Raw genomic sequence first — 13774 nt, 5'->3', positions numbered from 1 at the left:
GGCTTTCTTTTCTAACAAATTTTCCAGGGGAGGAGGGCCCAAAAAATATCATGGCTCAACCCGTGTCCCGTGGCCCCGGGTTCTTGAATTTCTAAGTTCACTGAGGCCTCTTTTTGTAGTAAAATATTTAAGTACTTTTGTGGCACTTACCATAATTTACATGTGTTACATTTATTGAAGTCCAGTTATTGAAATAATGGAATTAAACAATTTCATTGATTATGTAAATTAAGTCCTCATTTTCATACCATGTATATAATTATGAACATCTTTGCTTAAGCTACCTGCTTGCCTAAAATGATGGCGATCCATCGTTCCTCTCTGCAGTTATCCTCTTTGGAATGTCTTGACAAAAATGAACTTGCAGTTCCAAAATTAAATGTTAGGGGGCTGAAACTTTTCCCACTTTGTCATGACGCTGAAAGCTGTCTATTACCAAAATGGCAAGCCACCATGTCCGGGACGAGAGATACACGGAAAAAACTACTATGATATAATATATTCATGAATTATGCAAATGTAATATCTTATTTTGTACAACATTGTCTAAAGTGACTACATACCAAAAATCATGAAAATCCGTTGTTCCCTTCTTGAGTTATCCTCTTCAGAAGTTTTTGACAAGTCGCTAGGGGGTCCAAACTTATGTCACTTCTTCCTGTGAGCTATCTAACACTTAAATATTGTAACCATAGTTTGTTCAGAACACGAGATAGCAAATCCGGAAGTTGCGCTGAAGTACCAAGAGGAGCCGCTAGGGGGTCCACAATCCAATCATTTCCAGCGTTCATCACACCCCACCAACACACAAAGTATAATAAACAATCCACCCAACCGTTCTTTAGTTATCTTGTTTACACACACACACACACACACACACACACACAGAGACACACACACACACACACACACACACATACATACACACACACACAAACGCTGGAGAAAATATAATGGCCATGAATATTTCATGGCAGTAAGGCCATGCTCATTTGATTTTATAGATGACATTCTCTTGGAATCCACAAGCGTGCTAATAATGATAAAAATTGACAAAAGGAAAATTACCTCCAGAATGAAATGAAATTGGTAAGGAAGGTGAAACAAATGATTGAACTAAAAGAACATAGTAACCAAACAATAGCTGATTCATTTTAGATCTTTCGCATCTTCTTTGATCGACCTTTTGATGTCCTATGTCATTATGATACGTTTTACATTTTTTTTAAAATTCAAAGGCGCGCGCGCGGGTGTCACCAATATAAACAAATCAACAATGCCTAGTTAAAGGTGGGTTCACACCTGCGTATATTTTCATGCCGCATGAGGTCCGTTTTGACATTTTTCGACATTTTGACTAATTTCTTCAATACGCGGCCGCACGCACAAGTCGCACCTCAAACGCATCTGAATCGTTTTTAGAAAGTTTCACGAACGCAGGCAAACGAAAATATACGCCAAGTTCGCCTGATAGTTTTGGACATGCACAAAACTATCATTCGTACGCAGTTTGGTGGCCAAAACGTTATGGATGCGCAATACAGTGGTCCCACGTCGGTCGATTGCGCTATGAAGACGCTACATGTTTGCGCTTTACGCGCAGTAATACGCGGATATCGCGGTATTGCGAGTACATAGCGTACTTACAGCGCAGACACAACGCACCATGAGCGACCGTATAACGAATGCACATATAGATCACGATATAGTACCGTGCGTTCTGCGATCGGGTTGCGCATACTACGCGTACTGATAGCGTGATCGACGTACACTCCAGATATGGAATAAATACGAAGGTGCATCTGAGTCCAGACAAAAAAAATCATCTCAAGACGGCAGATCCAGGCCAGGACCGACGAATTTGTACAGGGGGCATGCAGAGATGGTCACAACTTGCAGGACACCATGAATGTAACTGGTCCAAACAGAGCCTCCAGGGAAGGGAAGATGTAGAGGAACCTGCTGAAGCACTGGGTCAATTTGTGTGACACATGAACACGTGCCATTTTGTGTAAAAGATATTTGACTTTATTTGCTGATAATATACTTTTTGTGTGTAGAACCACATGATGTAAAGGTGCAATATAGAACCATATTACAACTTTGAAAGAGGGCGTAAGGTTTCATAATTGTTTGATTTACGTGTTTGATAAAGATCTTGAATACGTTTTGTGGAGTATGATTTTTGTAGTATTTGAAATACTAAGATGTTAGAGGAAATCAAGGACAAAGTGAAAACAAACACAATCTTAACAGTGCATATATTTTTTAAGGTAAATGATGGCCCACGTTACTATAAAAGTACAGTGTCACTGCTTCACTGCTTTGCAAATGAATAAAAAACCCTCTTCACTGTCTACTTATTAATGTTCTACTTTTTTTATCGAAGATTTCTTAAATATTAGAAGTCCCCAATAGACTTTTTTTTATTCAACATAAAAGCTGACAGGACAAAGTGGCACTGCACTCAAGTTTAAAAACTTATTTTAACAGTGCCACTTAACATACGATTGAATACATGAATACAGATATAACAACATTAGAAACAATAATTGAACAAGCTAATCGACTAACGTCATGTGTGCCCAAAACACCCCTACCACCCCATGTACAAAGTAGACAATTCAATGATGTATAAATGTAGTAAATTCTACACATGAAATGTAACAGTAGGACTAGAAACGCTGAGTAAGATCAATGAACATTTGAGTGAATAACATAAGCTTGGAATTGATTTCAGCATTGAATGTAGGCGAACCTCTACTTGTTCTACTTGCACTGCCTGAAAACAAAAGTATACGTAGTACAAAGTGTTCCTCTAACAAAACTACTCTATTGGCAATGCTCGCAAACAAAAGTATAAGTAACAGAAACTGTTCCACTGACACACCTGAAATGCGTTTGGAATGCATTTAGCACCAGGTGCGTCAGGCATGCGGTCGGTAGACGTTGTGTGCGTCCGGAATACGCCCAACATACGTACCCCATACGCATCTATTCGCAGGACGGAAAATTCTGTTGCGCATTTCAAATGCAATCATACACCCGATTTTAATGATAATAAAGTTTATTACCTCTTGCCCGTGGGCTAAATGCAGGTAACAATATCAAAGGTGTCTACTCTAGTCTAAAGCTAGTAAAAGCTAACTCTAGGTCCTGGGCTATTGCGTTCGTCCCCTGGGAAGGGGGGCCCTAAAAGTCCAGGGCTCAATCCGGTATTTTGGGGCCCCCCTCCTTAAATTTCCAAAGCTAGTTCACAGACCGCTTTTTTTAGTAAGACATTAAAGTACTTGTGGGGAACTTGTTGACGTCCAAGTTTGATAAGGATTGTGCAAAGCGTTCGTCCCCTGGGAAGGGGGGACCTAAAAGTCCAGGGCTCAACCCGGTATTTTGGGGCCCCCCTCCTTAAATTTCCAAAGCTAGTTCACAGACAGCTTTTTCTGGTAAGACATTAAAGTACTTGTGGGGAACTTGTTGACGTCCAAGTTTGATAAGGATTGTGCAAAGCGTTCGTCCCCTGGGAAGGGGGGGGCCTAAAAGTCCAGGGCTCAACCCGGTATTTTGGGCCCCCCTCCTTAAATTTCCAAAGCTAGTTCACAGACCGCTTTTTCTAGTAAGACATTAAAGTACGTTTTGGGAACTTGTTGACGTCCAAGTTTGAAAAGGATTGTGCAAAGCGTTCGTCCCCTGGGAAGGGGGGGCCTAAAAGTCCAGGGCTCAACCCGGTATTTTGGGGCCCCCCTCCTTAAATTTCCAAAGCTAGTTCACAGACCGCTTTTTCTGGTAAGACATTAAAGTACTTGTAGGGAACTTGTTGACGTCCAAGTTTGATAAGGATTGTGCAAAGCGTTCGTCCCCTTGGAAGGGGGGCCCCAAAAGTCCAGGGCTCAACCCAGAGCTAGTCCAGGGCTCACCCCGGTATTTTGGGGCCCCCCCTCCTTACATTTCCAAAGCTAGTTCACAGACCGCTTTTTCTAGTAAGACATTAAAGTACTTGTTGGGAACTTGGTGACGTCCAAGTTCGATAAGGATTGTGCAAAGCGTTCGTCCCCTGGGAAGGGGGGCCCCAAAAGTCCAGGGCTCAACCCGGTATTTTGGGGCCCCCCTCCTTAAATTTCCAAAGCTAGTTCACAGACCGCTTTTTCTGGTAAGACATTAAAGTTCTTGTTGGGAACTTGTTGACGTCCAAGTTTGATAAGGATTGTGCAAAGCGTTCGTCCCCTGGGAAGGGGGGCCCCAAAAGTCCAGTGCTCTACCCGTTAAGGTTGAGCCCTAAAATATCGGGTTTTCTTTCCTTCTTCTCTTGTATGTTCTTTGAATTGATGTAAAAAAAATAAAACAGTGATAAAACGTCTTGTCCCTCCTGTATAGTTTTCTTCCTTTTTTGATTTGTTATATCCCCATTAAACTCGGGAATAGGGGGTAACTTTTACAAGCTTATTAAATGTATGTACACTAAACCTCAGACGTGTGTAAAAACCGATTCCGGTCAAACGCCTCGATTTGTAACCAAAAAAGGTTTTAGACGAGGCTGCAATTAGGAAATTGTATAATACCATTATTTCAATACCTGGACTTCAATAAATGTAACACATGTAAATTATGGTAAGTGGCACAAAAGTACTTAAATGTTTTACTACAAAAAGAGGCCTCAGTGAACTTAGAAATTCAAGAACCCGGGGCCACGGGACACGGGTTGAGCCATGATATTTTTTGGGCCCTCCTCCCCTGGAAAATTTGTTAGAAATGAAAGCCACGAAAACCATGCAGAGAACATTTGGTTTAATCATAAATGATCTTTATTGAAACTCGAAGAAGTGAACTAACAAAGTTGGCTGTTTCTGTTCCGTTCCCTGAAATATGCACCAGTTTGAAAACACTGCAAATTTGGCAGAATACAGTTTAACCCTTGGTACACAATGGGTGTCCCTATACCGCACTGACACTGTCAGAAGTGGGGGTAGATGACAAAGGGTTAAGTCAGTCTGAGGGACAACTACGGTATGACAGAAAAACTTGCCGTAAATTGTTTTAAGACTTGAACCGGTAAGAGAAAAAGCAAAGTAACACACTTTAATTTGTTGCCTTATGACACAATTTCACTTCAGAATTTTGGGTGACACATTTCCACTTGCAGCTGCAAACGCTTCTGGCTAAACACACTTTCAATGGTGGAAATTTCCTGATTTTTACAGTTCTCAAAGTTAACAAATTATTTCAAGCTACACATATCCTGGGTTTAAATAGATTACAAGATTTTAAGCTGTTTACCTCCGTAACCTTCAATTCTTACTCAGAATCTCACATTGTCAGCTACAATCAGTCATTTGCAAAATCGAAAATGGATAGGAAATTAGAATTCAACTATTCTTTTGATTCCGTCCCAAAGTCTCATACAACTTACATACAATTCTAAAACAGCCAATATTGCAAAAAATGGTTCAACTGACAGGAAACATTAGTTTGTCAAAAAGATAAGAAAGCAAACAGTTACAAGTGCCTCGTTATTGACAGAATCTAACATCAAAGTGTGTTGAACTAGACTCACTTCTGAGTAGCAAGTACATAGACATGAACTAAGACAGTCAATACACATGAGAGCTCTAGATTTGTGTAGAATTTCCTGATATCATATAGTAGAAAAGTAGGTTGGCTACACATCATATACATACAAGAGACACACTGCATAGCGAACATGGCACGGACGGACCACGGTATCATGGCGGCAACAACAGGTGGTCACCATACGCAAAACCCACAGATAGTTTTGACACTAGCAGCTTGCTCTGGAACTGCAAATCAGGAAAAATTTGCATGATTTATGAGGAAAATCTGTAATTCATGTGTTCATTCACGTAACATATATAATTCATGGAAGGTGAAACATAAACAGATACTAACTATGAAAATGCGACTCTAATTTGCATAATCAATGTGGAAGTTTCATGATTCAATATTGGTAAATGGTGGGAATTATCTACTTGTTGATTTAGTTAAAGGTGTACACCACCATGTATAAATTATGTAAATGAGAAGGTCATTTGCATAATTCAACAGTCCATTTTCCCCTTATCACAACATTGATTTACCTCATGAACTTAAAGACATTTATATTATGTCATAATCCCCATTAAAGTAAAAAGAACAATCACCTTAATGGGTTGCAAGTTTTCCACACCACTAGGCATCTTCTAGTTGACACCCTTTACATTCGCTGACCTGCAAATGTATTGGTGTAAACAAAAAGAATTGATGCACATGTAAAGATGTGATGTAAGTCACAATAACCTGGTCTCCTCAGTCATCCAATTATGATTCTATGAAAACTGTGATATAACACTGCTGGAACACTAAAAAAGGAATGTGTTGCATAACAAGTTGTCACAAGGCTGTTGTTTGGGGGAAAATTATTTTTAGCAAGATGGCAGTTTAACTAATGTTACATATCTCATTAGCCATGTTCTCTTCATACCATTGATAGTAAAATATGTACAGAATATAGTCTGACTGCCACCCTCATCAATCACACAGTATCTCAACTCATATGTTAACAACAAATTGACAAGATCAAAATATAATAGCTGAATGCTTACCCATTTCTTGATGTGCACTGACTGATTGGGCCAGTAGAATCGGACTGCAATGGCATGTAATGTTTTAGCCTGGCCATTGTGTCCACCAGTTTCATCAGTGTGAAACTGGTGAAACACCTCCTCAGTTTGGCCAGCTTTAAGCACCTTCACCAGAATCTCTTTTTTTTGCTTTTGATCATTAATCTTCTTCTTGTACACTAACGTGCCATTGCCTGTTGAAAAAAAAAAGCCATAACATTAGCCAGACTGACCTGATCCGAAACTCCCATTCACCTTAAATACCGCCACATCACTGTTATAGAGGCATTCTCAAGGCTGTCTTGAACACCTAAATATCTGGAGTGTATGTAATGTTAGATGTTCAGGACAACCTTGAGAATGCCTCTATAACAATGTTTTTTGACGTGGCATTATTATGGCACCTGGCGGAATTATGAGAGTTGATGTTAACGTAGGGACCCGTTGAGAATATAAACGATTCAACCCCATTTCATACTTCTATAAACGAAGTAATCACCTCGACCCAAGATAAGATAAAGACAAATTCACAATTTCCTCTGATCTCCATTAACGAAATACCAAAAGTTGAAGGAACACTTTACCATCAAGGGCGAACGGTTCGGCCGTTTTCCTAAAGGCACGCTTCCCCTCTTTTGTCTTCACGTCCTCAGGATATTCGTTCCCCGATACATAGTTTCTAATTGATACATAGTTTCTTGGATCCATGGCTGCACAGGCAGCAAATTTGACTCAATGGCTACTGGCGCCAACAGAGTTACTGTAGAGAGGAACTCTGAAGAGATGACGTAGTATGGTCACGTGGTCAGATCGACGGAACCATTCTGGGTGCGGGGGCGACTCACAATATTTCAAGGCCGACCCGGTATTTTGGGGCCCCCCTTCTTAAATTTCCAAAGCTACTTCACAAACCGCTTTTTGGAGTAAGGCATTTAAGTACTTGTGGGGAACTTGTTGACGCCCAAGTTTGATAAGGATTGTGCAAAGCGTTCGTACCCTGGGAAGGGGAGCCCCAAAAGTCCAGGGCTCAACCCGGTATTTCGGCCCCCCCCCCCCTCCTTAAATTACAAAGCTAGTTCACAGACCGCTTTTTGGAGTAAGACATTAAAGTACTTGTGGAGAACTTGTTGACGTCCAAGTTTGATATGGATTGTCCATGGCTCAACCCAGGTCTAGTTCACAGATCGTTTTATCTAGTAAGGCTGATATCTACGCAAACCTATAATAATAAGAAAAACAGTTCATTTTTAGAAAAGATTGCACGGACAATTTTTCCACATAATTTGGACTCCAGAATGTCTCAATGTTGGCCCCCAGTACAGATACACATGTGACGACAGGCTTGTTTCTGGTGCCAGCCAGTTTATATGGGGAATGTCCTTGTGGGCCATCGTAGTTTTCAGGCCACGCCCCCGCATGCAAAATTTGGGTCACGTGACCAGGGGGGCCGCAGAATTCTGGGGGGCCCCAGAATTCTGTAACACCGGCACCAAGCACGGATCCAGTGGTAACGGTGATCTGGTAGAGGTATGGGGCTGGCATCCTGTCCGGTGGGAGGACGGACAGCAGCGGTAACTGCTTCTCATTGCCGGTTGTTGCTGACCTATCAGTCTTCCGTCCCTTGTAAAAAAAATGAATTGAAATATAAAACCACTGGAAGAAAGCTATACAGTTAAAGAAAATGCTAATGTGACGTTGCGGTTGTACACTACGAAAACGGTTAATACATGTACTCACTAGAAGACGCTGAAAGTCTACGTTGAGTATAATCATTAACACCAAGTAGAGAGCCCACTCGGCAATAACCGTGTAGAAAACGAGGTTGTTGTCATTGAGGATGTCGGGATCTTTGAAGATGCTGTCATAATCAATAGAATTTGGAAGAACGTGCAAAGAGCCACCAATAACAGCCTCAAGCCTGGGAACGTTGCAGTTACATCTGATGGTACTACCAGATAGGTCCACCTGAACCTGATGCCAACAAAGCATAAAACAGACACTTAAGGATATTTCTAGAAACAGATTTCAGGATTCGTTTTTGTCTTCATGTCATTTGGTCCAAAAATACTTACAAAGACTACTGGAAGTTTTTAACTTATTGCTTGAAAGGAGGAGAAATATTAGTTTCTGTGGTTTCAGCCACCATCTTTAAAAAAAAATCCTTAACCAACAATCAATTATTACAATGCCTTATTAGCTACTTTTAGCTGCTTTTCTTTTTAATTTGAATTAATCAACATTACAGAAGAACTAACTTGTGACGCATGCAACTACATTCTGCATTCGAGACATGGATCTGAAATTTACACCTTACCCCACAGTCGGCGTCTTGCCACTTCTCCAATGTGTGATTCCAGTTAAGACAGCTCAATGCTGATGCCTGAAATACGTACTCTTTGGGCGATGGTGCCTTTTGCAGGAGCGAGCTTACCTCTATAGATTTAGATGTACAGTAGAGGGAAAATGTCATAAACGAAAAGTTTGTAACTTTCGCACTGTATCTATTACAATACGCAATTTGCCATCGTACAAAAACATTAAACACGTTTGGTAGACATTTGAAAATTATGAATGTATTGTTGCTGTGACAACGGCTATACTGGACCGTCTTTGCCGTAGATTATTGCACACTATAGTAGGCCCGTGCGATTGCAGATGGTTATATGATGTGCAATCACCATTCGTATACGAATTCTTGCCACGGCATTTCATATTATGTGTTAAACTTTTGGCTGCACATGTACCGGCTGAGCAATTATATTCTGATGACTTATTTGATAGGTTACCTGATTTCTGTATCCCAACATAAAGTTTCCCTCTCTGTCTCTGGATACTCGGAGTAAATGTTCGCACACTGTTTGTGCCTCGATGCCAAGCTAGGAAAATGTCTTCCTCTTTCACTACCTTCATGTCGTCATAAAGCTCCTTTGTAGGTGGCGTGCCGTAACGGAAGAAGACACGGAAGGCAGCGGAGTGATCCCACCACGATAGCTGCATCACAACGATAACGGCATCAGTTGGCACGTCAAACGCGTGATGGACCATCGTCACGTTGCTGTTCTGTCCAACGGCGACGTCACCCAGCGCAAACTTTGTACCGTCAGAATCATGTTCCTGAACTTCACGTTTTTGTCGCCTTGGTTGTTCAGTGGACCGAAATGCGAGAGGTTTCGAGATGTTAATCTGCAAAGTGCAGTTGTGGCCAAAGTGTCGAGGTCCCCACGAAAACATAGTCACGGGCGTGGTGACGTTTTTCCCCAACGTAGACGAGTTCCAGGAAAATAGGTTCCTCTGCATCACAATCATCTATAACAGAAAAAGACATGAAGGTTGAATAAAACGTAGTGTGTTATGAACTCAAGAGTATGCCATAAAAATAAATGAAACAGAAGGAAACCAAACATACTGACCTTAGCATCTGTAACCCCATCTGAAGCACAATGTGTGAGAGATGCTGACACGTTAACTTGACCATTCTGAAGTGTCACTCCATCTTTCTTAGCGGACCGTGCAACCGTGACGATCACATCGTCGTTTTCAAACGTCCTCACGTAGTCTTCGGTGTCTGGCAATATCGCCAGAAGACTGTCTGCTGCCCGTTCCATAGTTTCCATCAAAGATAACCCAGCGTTACGGAGCTGTATGTTGAATACAAATTCACGCCATGTTGGTACAATTCATAGTACAATGTTTTAATCTTGCTGATGCCCGTGCTTTGAAAATGTATACACGTACAATAATCCCTATCTACTAAAGAATTGCAAGGTCCACGAATGTTTAGATTCATTTACATGTTTTAGCAAAATCGAGGAATGTGAATCAATCAAAACACACCCTAAACACAGACGCACACATTTTAAAACTACATCACATTTAGCAATTTCTAGAATCAAGCAGACGACACTGATGGCAAGGAAATCATATAATGTTCCAAGACAACCACAAAAGGACTTCCTGGGAAGTTGCATCAAGTTTATAAGAGGTTAACTTCTGCTACCTTCCTCAGGGAATACTGACAGGTTATTACACCTTATACATAGTCTCCTTCACTGGCTTCTCTGTGGGCATTGGCGTAAGTCTTTTTTATTGATCAACAATGTACAGTACAGGACAGAGAGGTGGTGCACTCTAGCAACATGCCAATATGAACACCACCCCCACTCAAAAAGAGATTCCAACTAACAAAGACAAATAGAATAACAATAACACAAATAAAATAACAATAACACAAAATAACAATAACAACCGGGAAAGGAATATAAGCCGGGAAGCTTGCACGTACAAGCTTCCCGGCATAAATTCCTTTCCTGGCATATATTCCTTTCCTGCCGTATTCCCGGTTACAAAACGCGAATCGCCGTCCCCCGTCCCCGCCCCCAAAAGCCCCCCCCCCCAAAAAAAAAAACAACTTACGCCCACAGAGAAGCCGGTGAAGGAGGCTAACATCCCTCAAGGTGGCCTATATAGGAGTAAATTAGGATGAATCTAACATAAGGTTTATTGCCTCAAACTTCCATTAATGATTCTTTGAGCTTCTTTGTCTGCTTTTCTGCATCCATGTATTCGAAGTATTTCTAATATTCTTTGGTTGCTGTGTTTTTATTCCATAGTTTGTCCTTTTTTTCTTATTTTCAATTTCTTAGTAAATTCCGAGACATCCACAGTGGTTTAGGCCTAGGAGGTCTTCTAGGTTTTAGTGGGACAAATGTTTGCATCCCTTTCTCCAATACCAGTCTTAAGTGTTTCCAACTTTCTTCTGTGTTTAGTTTTTCCATTTTTGACTATAAATCTTCTTTATTCTCTTAACCGCTCTTTGAGCCCAGTAATATCAATATGATATAATATAAGGTTTACTATATAAGGTTAACATATATATATATATATATATATATATATATATATATATATATATGTTAACCAACCTGCCGATCAGACTTCCATTGCTGGTCTCGCATGTTCTTCAGCTGTTGTTTAGGAGACACGTCCACCGAGTTGACATCTATGAAGTCCATTTCAAACAGAGGTGCTGATGTGTCAAGAACGGTCGAGTTTCCCACGGGCAGCACTTGAACGAGACTGGATACGGTGTGTACCACGACTGAAACAATTATTTACCATGATTACTATAAGTGTCATTCATTGACAAAGAATCGTGCTGTACAGTTTAAAAGCTTGATACGTCCAAATTTTCAATTGCAGTTGAATCATGGCTTAAAACTGCGAAGAATAGCCGATACAAGGTTTGTGCTACGGCTGAACAGTTGAGAACCATGAACACTACTGGTAAAAAGACTCTTGCAAAGATGGTGGAAGGGCCACAGTGACTATCAGTTGAGAAGTTTAAGAAACAATGGAGAACAGTGACGCCCTGTCTTAATTTCAGCACATGCGTCGATCATGATAATGATAAGTGCAAAGAGAATTAAAACAAACTATTAACTCCATTTTACGTCCTATCCGAGGGACGGCCCTAGCCGAAGCTAAGTACCGTACTCATTTTCACCTGAGTAAAGTGAGCAAAGCCGTGTAAAGTGCCTTTCCCAAGGGCACAAGATCGGTGACATGCAGCCGGATTCGATCTCGAGACCTCTCGGTCCCGAGGCAAACACGCTGCCGCTGCGCCACGCGATCTCACGTCAAAGAAAACCAATCGGAAAGTAGTCAGCAGATCCTCAACAAATGATAATATAATGTTGACTCAGTAACTCAGAATTTAGGCATCTTATTGATCGCTACAATATGAAGAAAGTGTTGCCAACAATAAACTTAACACGTCGTGAAATATCAAAGTATTTATGTGGACGCACAATGGAATATTATCTGAATGTTGGAAGCCATATGATATGACAAGAATCTCATCATACATATAGGTCTTCTCGTTATGCATGCCGCTCGTACCTTTATTTAATGTCTCTATCGTTGATATTTTGGTGCCTTGGGAGGATCTGATAAGTTTCGAAGACTTGCTCAGCAGATCTATGCACGCCTCCTGTTAAAATACAGGCAAAGTTTACCATGCCGTTAGTCAAATTCACATGTGGAAATCTTAGTTGAAATTGTATGAAATAGTATGTACATGTAGAAGGATATCAATACCGGGCATTCCATTGCGGTACTATAAAACGCATGTCCTAATTAGTACTTCGTTTTGCCAACTTATACACCAAATATCTTAAAGATCCACCATCAACCTCTTGAGTACGAGTGATGCTGTTCACACACATAAACGGACCCGAAAACATATCAAAGTTTTTAGGAGAAGGCAATACAAAGCAACTTCATTGTTTCAAGTTTGTTTCACTACCCTACCAGTTCGTTAGGAACTCCGACCGACGATAATTGTAACGTGTCGTGCTGGAGTACATTGTTGATCCCGGTAACTATTCCAATCATGTTATCTAACGACGCTCCTTCGCCGCTGAATTGTTCCAGTTGATCCTTAAAACTTTGTAGCTACGCAAAAAGAGAGAAAACATACCAATATTTTCATCAATGTTTGGACGTACCTGCTTGCTCAATTCTTTCCGTAAAAGAACGACAAAGGAACAGACTGTGATATCGACCAAAGACTGTACTGAATCTAGTCTTATTATATGCTACATTATTATCTTTTAGATACTACATGCTATCGTATAGGCAGTTCAGTATTCTAAAATATGTTAAGAAAATGTAACATAGCAGCTGTCATGCATTATTTATCATACAATTGCTGTACCATAACGTTATTGTTGTTTATCTTTCTACATATGAACAAACAATCGAGAAAGATAAGTCTGTTACCGCTTGGAGACAACTGAGTGTCGTGTGAGGAGTGGATAAACCTTCTCTGTCCCTGGCTGGAGCTAAAAGGGACGAAAATGGCACCACACAGATTAACTTTACCCACCATATCATTACGTACACAAAAGGAAAAGATTGACAAATCAAAACTACTACAAAACGACGTCTGTTGTTGACAACTGGGGTCTTGGCATAGAAGAAGGCTTTGATTGACATCCCACTATTGTAAACAACAAGAACAACAAGATGTGTTGAATGTGACCATGTCTTTAAGTTTTTCTATTTTACATATACCGTTCAACTTTGTTGGTATTGTTGTTGCGTCAGTTGTCAGCTTGGGACCTGCAAAACAACAAGTGAAGTATTGGCATCTATGGTACACA

The 13774-nt window shown here is 40.7% G+C and overlaps 1 long non-coding RNA gene across 1 annotated transcript; it reads right to left on the bottom strand.

The window, feature by feature from the left end:
* Positions 1 to 4818: 4818 nt before the first annotated feature.
* LOC118406790 lies at positions 4819 to 6944 on the bottom strand. The gene is made up of 3 exons (XR_004830080.1): positions 6594 to 6944; positions 6153 to 6219; positions 4819 to 5792 (listed from the first exon to the last, which is right to left on the bottom strand). It is a non-coding gene; the product is annotated as an uncharacterized LOC118406790 (long non-coding RNA).
* Between the last annotated feature and the right edge of the window lie 6830 nt (positions 6945 to 13774).

This window comes from Branchiostoma floridae, chromosome 19 (genome assembly GCF_000003815.2).
Source record: "Branchiostoma floridae strain S238N-H82 chromosome 19, Bfl_VNyyK, whole genome shotgun sequence".
Classification (NCBI taxonomy): Eukaryota; Metazoa; Chordata; class Leptocardii; order Amphioxiformes; family Branchiostomatidae; genus Branchiostoma; species Branchiostoma floridae.
The sequence above is the reverse complement of the archived record's forward strand: the minus strand, read 5'-3'. Positions and strand labels throughout refer to the sequence as shown.